The following is a 6,238-nucleotide window of genomic DNA, read 5'->3' on the forward strand; positions in this document are numbered from 1 at the left end:
TGTATAAGGGTGAGCAAGGGGAATGAAATGAGAATATTTAGTGAACCTGTCCACCACCAACAATATGAATTCTTTGCCCAATGATTTGGGAAGACCCTCAAAGAAATCCAAGGAGATGTCAGTCCAAGCAGAAGTAGGTAATGTCAGTGGATCTAGGAGACCAGGGTAGTGGCAATGCTCTCCCTTGACTCTTTGGCAAACTGCACACTCATGTAGAAAAGTTTCAATCTCCTGGCTTGGCGCCAATCAAATAGCTTTTTTACCCTTTGATAAGTAGACACAATGCCTGAATGGCCTCCTATGGGAGAGTTGTGAAGTGAATCAATGATTTGGTGTTTAAGAACAGCATCTGATCCCACATATATTCTTCCTTTATATTTCAAAATGCCAGAATGAAGAGTATAAGGGGGTGCTGCATTGGCTAATACAGTGAGCTTCTCAAGCAGAGATTTGCAGTGATCATTGAGGGAGTCCTGGATTAGGGGGTGTCCGGATGGCCGGACTAAGGCCTTTGGCCGGACTCCCGGACTATGAAGATACAAGATTGAAGACTCCGTCCCGTGTCCGTATGGGACTTTCCTTGGCATGGAAGGCAAGCTTGGCGATACGATATGAAGATCTGCTCCCATTGTAACTGACTCTGTGTAACCCTAGCCCTCTCCGGTGTCTATATAAACCGGAGAGTTTTAGTCCGTAGGACGAACAACAATCATACCATAGGCTAGCTTCTAGGGTTTAGCCACTCCGATCTCGTGGTAGATCTACTCTTGTACTACCCATATCATCAATATTAATCAAGCAGGAGTAGGGTTTTACCTCCATCGAGAGGGCCCGAACCTAGGTAAAAACATCGTGTCCCTCGTCTCCTGTTACCATCCGCCTAGACGCATAGTTCGGGACCCCCTACCCGAGATCCGCCGGTTTTGACACCGACATTGGTGCTTTCATTGAGAGTTCCGCTGTGTCGTCACCATCAGGAAGGATGCGCATCCCGTCTTTAAAGACGGCATCGTTGCTAAAGGAGCTTTGGCTGTCGGCCAAACTCTCCGGCTAGGCAGGTTTTTGATGACCGCCTGTCCGGCCGTTGCGCCGACGATGACCTCTCGGGCCATCGAAAGCAATCTTCACATCAGCTTGGAGCTTGCCGAGCAGTTAGATCCGATGGAGCTCTTCTCCCTGAACGAGCTCTTGGATCGCATCACGGCCCTGGGAGTCGCTACTGATTACGACCAGATTGGGCTTAAACCCGATCAGAGAGACATTGAATCTCCCCAGATCACCCATCACGTCGAAGTGGTGGAAGAACAATGAGGCGAGTCTTCGCCCGCCCTAAGGACTAGATGCGTCCGGATTCCCGATCCCTCCAAGCCGGATACCCGCGGAGTGGAGGATGTCGCCCAAACCCTGAACCTAAAGTCAGGCAGCAGGCCCGATTCATTGAATAATATCCAAGAAAGCAAGCTTCCGAATTCAGAAACCGCTCGGCCCCTGAATCTTACATCGGGCAGGTTTCTGGATTTAATTCCACCCGCCCACCCAACTATACTGGATTTATCCCTAATCCGGCAAGAGTCCGGAGAAACAGTACACCACTACTGGGCCAGATTCCTCCTGGTTATGAACAGGATAAAGGACTGCCGTGAGAAAGAAGCAATTTCACTCTTCTATAACAACTGCACGGACATCGGAATCCTCAACGCCATAAGTCGCCGCGAAATTACACGATTCACCGACTTGACATCCATAGTACGAAAGTACTGTGCGACTGAAAGCGTTCGGAAAACCGAAGATAAATTCTGGGACAATCCGCCCCCGAATATAACACGAGTCCGAAACAAAAGGGCGCATTATCGCTAGGCATCTGAGCCAAACATCAAAAAACAAAAACCCTCTACAGGGTATGGGACTGTACTAGAAGGATGGCTCAATGGACCCTGTAAAATTCATAATTCAGGGAAAGCCACACCAATGCACAGCCTCAGAGCATGTTGGATACTACGGCAGGTGGCCAGAAGTGGCGAGGAGCTTTTAACCCCAGCACCCGAAGAATACCTCCCCAGTACTGTGTCGACAGTCTTTGAGACCTTCACATCAAACAATGCAAGGAAATGAACGCTCCGCAACCTTGCCGAAGTCTACCAAGTAGCAACAATAAACCCATGGAGTGACACAGCTATCACCTTTAATGCCAGTGACGAACCTAAATTCCGGACAGCCCGGGCACCAGCCGCATTGGTCCTCAGTCTGATAGTGGACGACTTCCGACTTACAAAGGTACTCATGGATGGCGGCAGCGGACTCAACCTCATCTACGAGGAAACCCTGCGAAAAATGGAAATTGACTGGATCCGCATTGAGAGAAGCAAGACAACTTTTAGGGGAATAATCCCAAGCCGGGAAGCGTGCTGTTCAGGAAAAATCACACTGGATGTGGTGTTCGGCACACCGGATAATTACAGATCCGAGGAGGTCACGTTTCAAGTGTCCCCGTTCAGCAGCGGATACCACGCTCTACTAGGGCGAGAAGCATTTAGAATTTTCCAAGCCATACCCCATTACGGGTACATGAAGCTCAAAATGCCCGGACCTAACGGAATCATCACTCTTGCAAGTGATCCGGACATACCGCTCCGCGCTGAAAACAAGACAGCCGCACTGGCCCTGGAGGCATTATCTGAGGCCCTAGCGGCCGAGGAATTAACGGCGTTGCGCTCTACGGTGGACAGGGACGATGTGATACTAGACAAGAGATCCAAGTCCACCTCTTTTAAACCAGCGGACGAAATAGTCAAATTCCAAGTCCATCCAACGGACCCTACAAAAACGGCCTCCATCGGGGCACAATTAAAACCCGATGTAGACGCCGCACTCAGAGACTTCCTGCGAGAAAATTGGGACATTTTCGCCTGGCACCCCTTGGATATGCCAGGAATCCCACGCAGGCTGGCCGAGCACAGCCTGAACATCCTAAAAGGGTTTAAACCCGTCAAGCAGACCCTACGGCGTTTTTTCCGAACCCAAGAGACAAGCCATGGGAGAGGAGCTAGCAAAACTGCTGGAAGCCGAATTCATCAGAGACATAAAACATTCAGACTGGCTAGCAAACCTGGTGATGGTACCAAAGAAGGACATATCTTGGCGCCTATGTGTTGATTTCAAAGACCTAAACAAGGCCTGTCCAAAGGACCCTTTCCCACTCCCCCGAATTGATCAAATCATCGACGCCACCGCAGGACACGACTCATTGTGTTTCCTCGATGCATACTCTGGCTACCATCAAATCAAGATGGCAGAGTCAGACCAAGCCGCAACGGCATTCATCACCCCATACGGCCCATTCTGCTTCAACACGATGCCCTTCGGGCTCAAAAACACCGGCGCAACATATCAGCGCATGATTCAGACATGTTTGGCCAACCAGATCGGCAAAACAGTTGAAGCATACGTAGATGACGTGGTCGTCAAAACAAAACACGTCGATACTCTAGTAGACGACTTGAGGCTCACGTTCGACAATCTCCAAACATATGACATTAAGCTCAACCCGGAAAAATGTGTTTTCGGCATACCAGCCAGAAAGCTCTTGGGCTTCATCGTATCCGGTAGAGGAATTGAAGCAAACCCAGCCAAGATCCGAGCTCTGTCACAATTGGATACCCCAAAGGACCTCAAACAAATACAAAAACTGACAGGATGCGTGGCGGATCTAAGCCGCTTTATCTCCCGCTTAGGAGAAAAGGCATTAACCCTCTATCGCCTCCTGCGGCGCACCGACCACTTCGAGTGGACGGATGCCGCCACGGCCGTACTCGAAGAAATAAAAGCCATACGGGCAACAAATCCGGTCCTGGCCGCGCCCAAAACGGGCGAACCAATGCTATTATACATCGCGGCAACCCATCAAGTTGTAAGCGCGATGCTTGTCGTCGAACGAGAAGCGGAAGGACACAAGTTCCCCCTCCAAAAAACCAGTGTACTACGTGTCCACTGTACTAACTCCATGCAAGTCATGGTACCCGCATTATCAAAAGATAGCATACGCGGTGTTCATGGCATCCCGGAAGCTGCGACACTACTTTCAAGAGTGCTCCATAATAGTGGCATCCGAAGTACCCCTTAATGATATTATAAACAACCACGACGCAATAGGCGGGATTGCCAAATGGGCCATCGAGCTCCTCCCGTTTGACATAACCTACAAGCCAAGGCGAGCTATTAAGTCGCAGGTTTTGGACGACTTTATCGCTGAATGGACTGAAGCCGAACTCCCTAAAGAGTACGGCGCATACTCCAACTGGATCATGCACTTCGACGGCTCCAAAATGTTGGCTGGCCTGGGGGCTGGCATCATTCCGACGTCCCCAACCGGAGACACAGTCCAATACGTACTTCAGATAATGTACACGGATTCCAACAATGCAGCCGAATACGAGGCCCTTTTACATGGCCTCCGGATGGCAGTCTCCATGGGCATTCAACGCCTAGAGGTCTGTGGGGATTCAAATCTCGCAATATCCCAAATAAATGGAGACTTCGACGCCAAGGATCCGAAAATGGCAGCTTACCGGAATGCCATCTTAAAGATGTCAGCTCGGTTTGAGGGGCTCGAATTTCATCACATAGCCCGGGAAAATAACCAAGCAGCAGACGTGCTGGCACGCATTGGCGCCAAGCGCGAGGCCGTCCCTCCCAACATCTTCCTAGAAAGGCTGTTTAAGCCATCTGTATCATGGGAAGGAGAATCCGGAAACAATAGCCCGGACACAACTACACCACCCCTCACCGAACATTCTGACACAGTTGGGGGCTCCGCCAACGAAACAACGCCGTCAGCCCACGCAATAATGGCAGTCATTGCCCCTTGGACAAAACCATTCCTAGCCTACCTAACTAGGCAGGAACTTCTCGAGGACCAAAACGAAGCCCGCTGCATAGTGCGGCAATCTAAAGCCTACAAAGTCCACGAGGGAGAGCTTTACAAGAAAAGCACAACCGGAGTCCTTCAAAGGTGTATCTCCGAAGAGGAAGGGCGAGACCTTTTGGCTGAAATTCATGCCGGACTTGGCGGGCACCACGCCGCAACCCGGGCCCTTGTAAGCAAGGCCTTCCATACCGGATTTTATTGGCCAACGGCCCGGGCAGACGCTCAGGACTTAGTGCAACGATGTGTTGGTTGCCAGTTATTCGCCAACCAAAGCCACATGCCACCTACCGCCCTACAAACTATACCCATTACCTGGCCTTTCGCGGTCTGGGGGCTTGACATGGTCGGACCCTTTAAAGGAGGAACCCACAAGCAAAAATATCTACTGGTCATGTTGGACAAATTCACCAAATGGATAGAAGCCAAGCCTGTAAATACGGCCGAATCCGGACTAGTGATAGACTTCATATCCGGGGTCGTACACCGTTACAGCGTCCCCCACAGAATCATAACCGACAACAGCACAAACTTCACGGCCGATGAAGTCAAACTTTGGTGCAAAAACATGGGCATCAAGCTCGACTATGCTTCAGTCTATCACCCTCAAACTAACGGTCAAGTCGAACGGGCCAATGGTCTCATTATGAGCGGCATCAAACCCAGACTAGTGCGATCCCTCAAGGAATCTAACACGCACTGGGTAGAGGAGCTTGACTCCGTACTCTGGGGGCTGCGGACCATGCCGAATTGCACTATCGGATTCACACCATTTATTATGGTATACAGTGCAGAGGCAGTACTGCCATGCGACTTAATCCATGACTCACCTCGAGTGCGCATGTACGAAGAAAGAGAAGCCGAGCTCGATCGGCAGGACAGCTTGGACGCATTGGAAGAGGAGCGCGACATGGCAAAAGCTCGTTCCACATTCTATCAATAGCAGGCTCGAAGATACCAAAGCAGAGAAGTACGGGCCAAAACCTATAACGTTGGCGAACTAGTTCTACGCCTGCCAAACAAGAAAAAGGATAAATTAAAGCCCAAATGGGAGGGCCCCTTCATCATCGACCAAGTACTGACCGGCGGAGCGTACCGTCTGCGAAACGCATCGGATAACCGACTCGAGCCGAACCCATGGAACGCAGCACGCCTACGAAGGTTCTACGCCTAGCGCCGGACTCCGTGTTCGTTTCCTTCCCTCGTACCTTTGTTTTATTTTTTATTTTTATTTTTATTTTTGGCAGTCCGGGATTTTGTTCCTTCTCCCTACCTTTTTTTCTCACAAGCCCTTAGGGGCTTGCCTGTGCAATATTC

This window comes from Triticum dicoccoides, chromosome 2B (genome assembly GCF_002162155.2).
Source record: "Triticum dicoccoides isolate Atlit2015 ecotype Zavitan chromosome 2B, WEW_v2.0, whole genome shotgun sequence".
Lineage (NCBI taxonomy): Eukaryota > Viridiplantae > Streptophyta > Magnoliopsida > Poales > Poaceae > Triticum > Triticum dicoccoides.